The following is a 12,300-nucleotide window of genomic DNA, read 5'->3' as shown; positions in this document are numbered from 1 at the left end:
ATAAAATGAAACAGATACAACATAGCATATTCCAAAAACAGACATCCAAAAGGCTGAAGTTGAATAAAAACAGTTTTAATAACAGTAACAGATGTACATAAAACAAACTGGTGATAACAGTAATAGATGTACACAAAACAAACACAGTGTATAACGTATAGGATTATGATTAGATTACCGATTATAACGCGCTTTTTATGTATCTCCGACATGGATTCCAAGAAACCTTGCCATCCATATCAAGAACACATAATAAAGTGTTATAATGGGAGACTCAGTCATAATTCTGTGCACAGCAAGAAGCTTTAGCTACCCCAATGTTCTACTAGTTACAGAAGAAGAAGGAAACATGCTAGGTGTTTTGCTGGCTTTCAGAGCTGCAAAGAATTTACCAAGCACTGTCAGAAAGACAAGTGTAACACAGTCCCTTTATGATTACATTCAGCTTACCATGTCTCTTAAACGACCAGATTTTCACAGAGCATCCAGATTTTTTGCCTGCTATGTTTGGTCAGTTCCTCATAACATCTTTGTTTTTTGGACAAATCTCCAAGAATGAAGTCAATAAATAATGACATGCATTTGAGTCTCAGACTTCATATTCAGCAGAAAATGCAAGAGAACTCACATCTTGTTATTCTAGCTAATATATACATTTCTAAGAGGAAGAGACACCCTATCAGTACAGACAATCAGCAGAAACAAATCTGTATTTTATTCTGCCACTGTCTTTTGCTGATCAGTACTTGCAGATTTGACTGCTAGCTAGAGATCCAACGATAGCAAGTTAAGCAGTTGGTGCCTAACATTTGTTAAGGTTGGGTCTTTCTCTATAGTGGCACTTAACTGACTTGTCTTTTTTTTGGATATTGGAGCATAATCATTGCACTCCATGCATTACAATAAATGACGATAATCAGGTTGCTAATAATAACCATCTGGTTAATCAGGTCGCTAGTCATAACCATCTTGTTAATGTGTCTGAGAAATAGATTCAAGAAATGTATTTCATCTAGAAAGGTGAATTTCGTAAATCAGTTTCTCAAAACAATAACAAACATTTATGACTAGTAACCCAGAAACAATGATTTATGGAGCATTTATCTGCCCCAAAATACTATGTTATAGGGAAAAAAGTTACTTTGAAATCAAGAACACGTTTAGTGCTCCACGCAGATATCCAGAATCTCTGTTCCTCTGATGGAGTGATAGATTTATTGGATTTTATATAGTTTAGTCTGCCTCTTGTTTGGCAGAACAAAGTGTATTACAACTTTTAAAGCTGTTTATATTTCCCAGTACTGTTCCATGGTGGATGCTCTGCGTACTTTGTCATGAAACTAGAACATAACAGCTCTGAAAGATGCATGACACTGAAGATTATGAGTAGGTCATGAATCATAACCAAGTATTCAAGAATTAATTTTTTTCAAAAATTTACATCAGGATGGAAACCAGAGAAGAGATTTTCTTGAATTAATTTGAGGAACCCATTAACAAATAGTTATGACTGGTGACCATTCATTGATATTTTTAGCACATGGAGTCTTAGATGCCCTTATGTACTACTAGTTAAAAAAAAATATAGAAATGTGAAGTGCTTTATAGTTTTTAAAGCAGTAAAGTACTTAAGCTGAAAAGCAGCTGGCCATCAGCTGTGTACCTCTGATGGATTAATAGCTTTAAAGGCTGTTAAACACCTCAATTTACCATTCTGTAGGACAAAATGAAGAATTCTGCAAGGTTTACTATTAAATAATTGAACATTGGAACGTAAACCTATAAAAAATGTGGTTTACATGTTCGATGTTTGGAAAAGAAAGTAGTGTGAAAGATCAGACACCAATGCAGGCAAAATCAGATTTGACTCCTGCACTCTGGTGTCCCCTTTGCAGCAGTATGTATGGACCAGATCTGTACTACAATGCACTGACAGTCATGTTTTTGCAGGGGGGGCTGCTTCCCCCAACACCCTCTAACACTTATATATTCCAACTCTGAGATAGCACTATAGTGCGGAAAAGGTTAAATCTCTTGATTCACACTGTCCCAGTCTTTGGTCTTCCTGAGTCGACATTGCAACCATCTCCCAAAGGGTTTTCTGCATTCTGACTAACACACAGTTACGTTGCACACAAGACACATTCAACATATTGTTAGTAAACCATTTTGCAGGTTTTAAAGCTGTTACCATTTCCAATTGCTTTTTTGTGGTGGATGCTGTGTATGTTGTAGCATGAGAACAAATAATAACAACTATTAAAGGTGCAGATACCTGCATAATTAGCTTGTCTTATCTGGATTTTTGAGCATAGATAGCATTCTCTGTGTATTAGAAAAGTTCTATTATATCTCTCTAACATCAATAAGATGTGTAGTAACATTGTCTTATTCCTGATTTTGGACAAAAATCAAGTGAATGTGTACAATACAAGATGCATATAAAATGAATATTAATGTAAAACTGAAGAGGAACAATTATGTTTTGAAAGACCCAAAGACCACTGTGTCAGACTTGAATGGAAAGTGTACAACTTTGTGAAGCATCTCTTATTGAGAAATGTTGCTAATGTTTACAAGACAAATCTCTGTACTTTGAATGCAAACTAAAGCATAAATATGCAAGAGGAACCCCTTCAAAAGCAAATGGACTGGAAATTTAGGAGGCTGAAATAGTGAATACTACATCTAGTTATTTGCAATAAGGAAATAACTCGAACACTCCTTTCAAGGAAACAATACTGTTTCATGTAGTTTGTATGAATTTAGGATATATTAAGCAATGTTGTCTTAATGGTTTCTGCTGTTTGAAGGCAGGATATATATTGTACTGGATAATGGCAAATTTCCTTTTTTTTAAATATTATAGATATCTAATCTATTCCTGGTGATGTCGGGTAAGAATTAAAAGAAATTCACATATTAATGTCAGTGAGATAACAGGACAATTATTAAATCAATCAATAATTATTCAGACAATAAAAAAAAAAAAATGAAGTAAATTTCACTGAACTGACATGACTGAAAACTATAAAAATTATTGGATTTGTCCTTCTAAAATGTGATCTTTGCATACAGATTTTTTCCTTACAGCTAGTTATTAAGTTAAACAGTAAAAATGTATGAGAGTATCAGGAACACACCGTAGGCAGGAAAAACTAATCTAAATCTTTAATGCAATACACAGGAATAAGCTCTTTCACAGTAAATCCAACATCCGCTTCATCAGATAACAGATAAAACAGACTCAGCAGTTTAAATGCATTGTTACACCAATCAAAAACTAAACATCATTAAAAACTCCGTTAAAAATGGTATTAGCCAATCAAAAACTAAACATCATTAAAAAATCCGTTAAAAATGGTATTAGCAGAGTGGGTGGAGTTTTTAATGGAGTTTTTAATGATGTTTAGTTTTTGATTGGTGTAACAATGTATTTAAACTGCTGAGTCTGTTTTATCTGTTATCTGATGAAGCGGATGTTGAATTTACCGTGAAAGCTCGTGACAATCGTTAATGTGTGAAATCTTTAATGTGTATTGCATTAAAGATTTAAATTAGTTTTTCCTGCCTACCGTCTGTTCCAGATACTCTCATACATTTTTACTGTTTGACTTTTATTCTTGTATCTGAATTTGCTCTGGACTTGATGGCAATATTTTTACTTTAGGTATTAAGTTAATTGATATGTGTAGAGTACTGTAAGCTAATGATATCTAAGCAAGTTCATTCTACCAAATAAGATATTGGGTACTTGAAGACCATTCAATACAAATGTATTAAATTACAAAAGAAATTCAGCTAAAAAACTGAAAGAAAATTTTTTTTCAGGGTGTCAAGTCTCTGTAGATCCATCAGTATTACTCTGCTTAAATAGTAGAACTCCGAAGGTTACTTAACTTCATAAAAAGGATATTTAATATTCCCCAAAGCTGTATAACACCAAAGTTAGAATATTTCAGCAGAAGGGCTCTTGGAGGTTGTTGGAATGCTTACCCTTCTGCAAAAACATGTGGTTTTAACATCCCTGTTTTTCTCATGAGGTCAGTCTGTGCCATTTTGACATTTACCATCGTATCTTCTGAGCAATGGTAAAACCTTATTTAATACATGAAAGTACCCCATGAGTTCTGAGGCTACCTTGAATAATGTAATCCTTTTCTTAAGCAAATGACATATCTTACTTTTATACATCTTTAAAGAAGTATAAATTTGTTGAATCATTAAAGTTTAAACTGTGCAAATCTAAAAAGAGTTCACGTACACAATGAGAGAGCTGCTTCAACAGTTTATACTCAGTGACGTTGTTATTCCATCTTATGTGTTATTCCATCTTATGCTGAGGCTGGGAAGGCGAGGCTTAGAAATGCATTAAATATTAAGAGGAGATGTACTGTAACCCTTACAGGCTAAGGAAGCAGTTGCAATAGCAATGAATACTGCATCAAATGTACTCTGCCAGCTTCTGGAAACTGACTCAGCAGATGGCACAATGAAAGTCTGTCTGGTTGCAAGGCAAAGGCAGAAAGACAAAGAAGACTGTCATTAGACACCCTTCATAAGGGATGCCAACAACAACCTCCTCACAGGTCTACAAGACATCAGAGGCAGATGGAAGGAGTAATTCCAGCAACTTCTTAATGAAGAAAGCTCCTCAGAAACTATACTGCTCTAGCCATAGCCTAGGATAAAAAAGAAAAGAAATGCACTCTTGAATAAGAAGAAAGAACCGTACTAAGAAAAATTAAGTTAAGCGACATCTGCAGACTTTGAGGTTATGGCAGATATGAACAAGATGTTAGGTGAGTTCAAGGAGAAATGGCTACAGGGGTCCTCAAAGCAGTACAGAGGTAAAGGCTTATCCCATATGACTGGAGATTAAACATTTCAGTGCCAGTATACAAGAAGAAAAGGGGCAATCAAAACTGTGGTCAATATAGAGGTATCAAATTCCTGTCAGACTGCATGAACGTTTGGGAGAGGGTGACTGATATATGAATACACAGAGTAGTAGAAGGTGGGATGGGAGACCAGCAGTTTGTTTTCAGATCAGCATGCTGGACACCTGTCCCAATGTTTGCAGTGGGACAGATGGCTAAGAAAATGCTAGAGGTGAGGAAAGAGTCCATCTGGGCATTTCTAGACTTGGAAAAAGCATATGGCAAGGTACCAAGAAAATTGAGATGGTTTGAAGTTCAAGAAACAATAGTAAAATTAGTGCAGGTTATGTACAAAGTCCAATGACACAAGTGCAAACAGTGTTCAGACTCATATAGAGGTTCCTTGTGACAATGGATGTGTATCACAGTGTAGCTCTGAGCCCCCTGCTGTTCATAGTGGTGATGAACGACATTAGCAAACTAGCTGAAGAGGACAGATCAGCAAAGTTGTTATATGCAGATAATGTGACATTACATGCAGATTCTGAGCAAGAACTTGGGTATGAAATATGCACTTGAAGTAACATAGATGAAACTGAGTACAGCTAAGACAGTTGTAATGACAACAAATAAGGAAATCAAAACAAGCTGAAAGTGATTAGAAGGTAAGATAATGGAAAAAGTTAACAGTTTCAAGTATCTGGAAGGGGTGATGGAGGAGAAAAGAAGTCTGAATGAGAATGTCAAAGCTATAATCACAGGGGCTGCAACCAACTGGTGTGTGACAAAGGTATGTCAAATAAGCTGAAAAGGAAAGGTGTACAAAACAATGGTGTGACCAGTTCTACTGTAGTTTACAGATACCTGGGCAGTGAAGGGAAAGCAGATGAGGAAGCTAGAGATGATGGAGATGAAGTGCCTGAGACTGGGGCAGGATGCACATTGTGGGACAGACAATGAGATGAGGTTATCATAGCAGAATCTGTTGTAGCACTTATTGCAGACAAGGTCAAAGAGAACTGAATAGGGTAGTTTGGGCACATGTGCAAGAAGGGAGAATACAATTTGGTGAAGAAGATGTTGACAGACTGGAAGAAGGCAAGAGGACTTGAGGCATCTAGGAAACAGGTTGTGTGAGAGAAGACCCGAAACAGTGAAGCATGACAGTTAAAGAAGGTAGGAGAGGAGCATTTAATTGAAAGAGATGACTGCAGTTGTTGAAACACTCTGACCCCATGTAGAAAGTGGGAATAAGGAGGTTATTGATGATGATGTTATGATAATGATGATGATGATGATGCACTGTGGCTTACATTTACAGCCACAAATCAGTTGATTACTGATTTTATAAAATGAAAGGTAGATAAAAGGGATTAATGGCCTGACAGGTGTTTATCTATAGTCAAAGCATCTACAAAGGCTATATATTTTTTTCATATGATTTAGGTGTTGCACACCTCTTTCAAGCATTGCCAAACAGGCTACAGCTGCATACATAAGGACAGTAATGAATTTCATGCCATCATCAAAATAATCTGCATGAAGTTTTTGGTTCTGCTTATTCAGGGAATTTTATTGGTCCATATAAATTTTGATAAGCCATATATGTGTGTGTGTGCATGTGTGTGTGTTGGCGTGCGTGTGCATGTGTGTGCGTGTGTGTGCATGTGTGAGTGTGTGTGTGTGTGTGTGTGTGTGTGTGTGTGTGTGTGTGTGTGTGTGTGTGTGTGTGTGTGTGTGTGATTGCGTGTGGCATTTGGGGGTGGGGCTGCATAAGTTTATCAGTAATGGTTGACAGGTAGTGGTACTAATTAAATCATTGTAGTTATATTCAAGCAATGTAAATATGTTTTACATCATTAACATATGAATTCATGCATATTTAGAATCATTTGGGATAGATAGACAGATAGATAGATAGATAGATATACATAGTTACACTGGAGCCAAGGCAGAACGAAGCTTATATCCAAGTTCAGAATAGAATAATGGAAGGAAGCTGTCTTGCTTAAAAGCAGATTTAGAATACTTAACCCTATCTGGAATCCTTAAAACAAAATGAAGATAAAAAAAAAAATGAGTGCTTTGAATGAAGACACTTTTTTCAGTAAAACTATGCAAAAATGTAAGACAGAATCAAAAGATAAACTGTAAGAAGGCTTGCTGAAAATTGAGAAGGCCTGCGTAATTTTGTGAGGTCAAAGCTGTTTGATCATTAAAAGCAAACGGACTGTATTTTAACCATGAAGTAATGCTTTCACAACTAATAAACTGCATTATCTTTAGAAGGAAAATGCAGATCTTTTTGGAAGCAAAGGTATTGTGGTTGTTTGACTGAAACAGATTGAATTATTCCAGTGGCTAAGAAATTATGCCATTGATAGTTTATACTGTATGCAGTATCTTATGTTTTCATATTTCTATGAGTGAAAGCAATTTTTATTTTAAGTTATATTTTAAAGAAGCCAAACTTTGTTTTAATAAAGGCTGCTGATTGTTTTAAAGACATTCTTTGAAAGCTGTTTGTTCAGTTCTCTGAAGTACCACTTCTCTGGGTATTGTGCTGGATGTGTTGTAAATTGCTATGCCAGAGTATGTTTGTGTGTGTGTGTGTGTGTGTGTGTGTGTGTGTGTGTGTGTGTGTGTGTGTGTGTGTGTGTGTGTGTGTGTGTGTGTATGTGTGTGTGTGCTTGTGTCTACGAGTGTCTATGTGCGCTAGCATGTGAATACTTACCTGAGGTTTCACAACTGTCTGAGTCTAGGAATTCTTAATTAGGGAATTTGAAAATAAAAAACTGAATTTTTCAATTAATAATGATAATTTTATTACCCTAAGTTATGCCAATATGCTGGTCAGAAAGTTAGTTCATTGGAAGCTGGGTTTAAAGATCCTATGAATGTTTTTGATACTACTGCAGCTCCCCACTATCATTAAAAAGTTACCTTTTTGTGTCATTTAGTGTTCCAGATATGTAATTATCAGAAGTTAAAAAAAAGCATTAGTTTTGACAATTCTAAAAGTTAACAGTGATTCAGGCAGGAAAACAGTGAACTGTAAAACTCACTTGTACATGTTTCAAATAAAGTCCCTCTCCTTCCACTGTATGGAGTGCTGTGCTTCCACACAACTGCTGTACCTTAGAGCTGGGCTGAATAATGTGAAATACTGACACTTACATGTCCTCATCAGTCACACTAGTAGTACATCAGTTCAGGGAATCACAATTACAGGGCCCAGAATTTCAACAGGTATGCTATAATTACTTGACTCAGAATTTATGAATTCACATAGTGGTGTGACTACAGTCTGCTTCTCCACTAATATGCTTAGGTACCATGTACATTTATTTGATTATTTCTTTGATAACTAGGTAAGTAGGTTAATGAATCTGACTGTATTTCATCACAACTAAACCATATTGCAAAATATTGGGGTTATAACACCAGGGCCAGTATTAGCATTTTGGGGGTCACCAGCAAGTTTCAAAGGTGGGGGTGCCTAGACACTTCCAAACTAAGTATTGCCCTTTCCTCCATCCTAAGCAACCTTTCATCTCATTCTAGTATACACAGACTAAACTGTAGTCAAAATGCTCGTATATTACAACAAGCCTGTATACCAACAAAATAACCACTAACAAAGCTTAACAGGACTCAGCTGATGAATTCACTAGAAACTTTAGCATAAAAATATGCTTATTAACTGCTTTCATCTGTATTATACCAGACTTTTTCAGAAGCTATCACAAATGAGAAATCACATCTATTTATATAAAATATAAATCACAATCAATAAATTAAGCAACAAACCTCTTAAAGCAATATACAACCAAATAAATAGTAAAAAAAGTTTCCTTATTTTAAGCTTTTGTTCTTTAAGAAACATTTTATATTAATAGTATCATTGAGACCAGGAAAGCAATCTCATTTAAGCCTAAATTGCCGCTCTGTCTCTTTCAGTTCTAAGTTATTTTTAAAATCAACCCCTGCCCCCAAATCACTTTGAACTTGTTCAAGTGCATAAATCAAAAATCTCTTAAAATTCACGCCCTCACAATCATGTTTATATAAAGTCTGTGTACCCACTCAAGGACTTTCACAGTAACTGGCATTTCGTTGCAATGAAGCAACATTCCAGTATTCTTATATACAAAGACAGCCTTAGGCGAAATGGTACCCTAATAATCTCCAAAGATGCACCAAGTACATTCCCCAGTGCCCCCATGTCTTCTCCCATATTGGCCTTTTCCCTCCTGTAGATTACTTTTTTCTTCTGTTTCCTGCATTTTGTCTTACTCTTCATCTTCTTCCTGCATTCTCACAAAATGCCCTAACTGACCAAGACTGCACTGTAATAAATGTGGAGGAAATAAGCCAAGTAATTCTGGATTCTGGTAGCTGCTAGGACCCTCAGAGGCTATGGCTTTCTATTTGCTCTGAGCTGTGCATTATAAATTTTTTTAACAACCTTTTCATCCATTGATGCCTTAAACACAAATCAAGGCTAAGGAAATAAATTCAGTCATATTGCTGGACTTTATTTTTTTTTTTTTGATTCCTTTCAACACAACTATGTAGGAAATAACTTGATTAAACATGGGCTGTGAGGGATGCAAGCCCCTCCAGAAATCATATTGTAATAGATGAGGTGTTTTTAAAGAATTTTTTCAACTTTTTGATCCATTGATTACCTAAATAAAGCCGTGAGTAAGGAAACCAATTATTTTTTTTCCAAGCGAGAAGTAAGTTGTGTTCAAGGCTTAATGTTCATAATTTCAAAAATAGTAGTTCACAATAAACTGAGAAGACAAATATCTGCAGGGATGCATAAACCGTATTAAGACATGATGCCTGTCCCCCCAAAAATGTCATCTTATGTATCCCTTTAGTGTTAGACTGGGATGAAAGTAAAGACATAAATGCCTACAGCCATATATTTCAAGTGGCTGCTGTCATACATATATGCTTGTGTTAAAAACAGAGAGAGAGAGAGAGAGAGAGAGAGAGAGCGGCAACAATAGCAACAAAAGAATCTTCAACTGACAGCAACAAAGCACTAATTTTTACAACTGGATGTTCTTGTTGTAAATTCACACCTTGTGGCAGTCAGCCGTGCATACTTTGTTGGGTCAACTTTCAGTATTCCACAGAAAATAATTTTGAATTTCCCCACTGCCATATAAGAACTGGGATTATAAGTGACAGTCATAATGTTTTAAGAAGAGCAAACGTTTTAGATATATTTATTAAGAAGGGGTGCAAATGTTACAAAGAGAAAACCTTCATGCTGTTCACTTTGATTAGTGATAGCCATGCAGAGACATAATCATCCTCACATACTTCAGCAAGCCGTCAGTGGTACCCTTGCAGTTCTAAACATATATATGGCTGCAAAGACTGTATATGCCTCCCAATGCCAACTAAGCCATACCAGTACTTGATTTATACCAATTTTAGCAAATTCAGTATTTTGTGTCACACTATTTCTGCTGGATCAAATCAGTGACTGTCCACCAATATAATTCTCAAATGTCCAGAAGTTTGCAGAGTGTTCCTTATTTCATCTCACATTCTTGCAGTGTCCTTCATAATACTTTGATTTTCTGGTAATTATTCATTACGGTCAGTTAATAATGCAGACATTATTACTCTATTAAATCTTTAAGTGAGTTATGTTTATGTTCCTGATATTTATAGTTTGAATCCAATTGTCTTTGGTTTTGTCCAGAGTTCTTGAGCAAAGAAGTTTAGGAATATCTTGCCTATGATCTGGTGTCCTGTTAGTGTTCAAAACACATACAAGTGAAACAAAAGCTTGGCTGCTCCTGCTAATGGATTGGGAAAGGTCATCTGATTGGCTGCATGTTTATCCTGCATATTATTAGGACATGGAATGGCTAGCCAAGTCCTATTACAGTGCTAGGGGACAGAATCATTCACATATTCTCTGATTATCCCCTTTATCTGGATCAGGGTAACTGGAGAGGAAGTGACTTATTTTCATTTATTTATTTTAACAGTTACAGCTTCTGTGAGTTTGAGAGGCTCTACAAAGACCTGCATAATTGTGGTCCCCCGAGACAGTGGGGTCATAAGTGACTATGACTATGTATACTACAATGTTCAGGTAATGCAAAATTTAAGAAGTGTGAACGTCTGCATTAAGCAATTTGGAAAGCAGTCAGCAAATATTTGTAGGTAGACAACTGGATTATTATAAGCCACATGTCAGTATTTATAAGTACCTGTAAGTATTTATTTAATATACCAATGAGTTTAGCCATCAGAGTATATCATACAATCAAGTTATTTCATATAATTAGTAGAGCAAACACAGGCACCAAGTGAAGGTGACCAAACACAAAGCACGAACCACGAGCCAAAGTGGAAGCTCCAGCAGCTCATTCAGTACATTAACGCAAATCTCCCCACAGCATTTTCGTCCACAGGACGTCTTCAGATGTAACAAAGAAAAAAACACTGTAGCATCCTTTTTATACCCCACCCTTGCAAGTCACATTAATTGTTTAATGATTGATAATTAAAACACATGGCAATTAATGCAAATACTCTGCTTTCTGTAACATTTTGAAAATTCTTTATAAACATATCACTAAAAGTGCAGGTGAATGAATAAGCAGATTTATAAGCAGCAAAGCTTTCTAAAAACATATAGATTGAATTAAAATAAAATAGAATGAAGAGTACATAAAATATAATAATAAATATAAATATAAATACACATCATGCATAGCGTGGTTACCAATTTGAAAGCACAGTATGAATTAATTATATGTAAATACTACAAACATGTAAATAATAAATAATGAATCCTATCTCAATTAAATATATGTAGATGTATATAAATGTAAATGTATAAATATATATAAAATATATAATATAGATAGCATAAATCGACCTGAAAATGTATGCAAAAAATGTATATAAAAGATGTGATGTATCACGTAATCAGGGAAATATTTCTAAGGTGAAGTGGAACACTTTATAATTTGGCCACCCTCATTTTCAAAATGGGGGCGATAGAAATATTTTCGTTAAGCCCTGAAGGCCTATTTGCTTCCAATAGTAACTACCAAAATACTTCTCTAACCTCTATTCTATTCTCCCATGCCCCCCCCCCCAACATCCTGATGTACCATCTCAATTACAAAAAAACCCATCTAGCTTTGGGACATACCAAAGTGTATTTGTAAATAGCATTATTACCATCCCAGTTCTAATGGCATTCAGATGTTCATAAATTCTTCTTTTCATTTTTCATATAGTTTTTCCAATGTAAAACGCACCACATTCTCTACATAAGGCTAGATAGATCAAGCCTTCACTATTACAATTGGAAAAACTACTACTTTTAACCAAATAGTCCCTCTTAGTTATATGCACTGAATCCTGTTTTAGG

This window comes from Protopterus annectens, chromosome 8.part0 (assembly GCF_019279795.1).
Source record: "Protopterus annectens isolate FY-2018-M chromosome 8.part0, PAN1.0, whole genome shotgun sequence".
Lineage (NCBI taxonomy): Eukaryota > Metazoa > Chordata > Ceratodontiformes > Protopteridae > Protopterus > Protopterus annectens.
Note: the sequence above shows the minus strand (reverse complement) of the source record.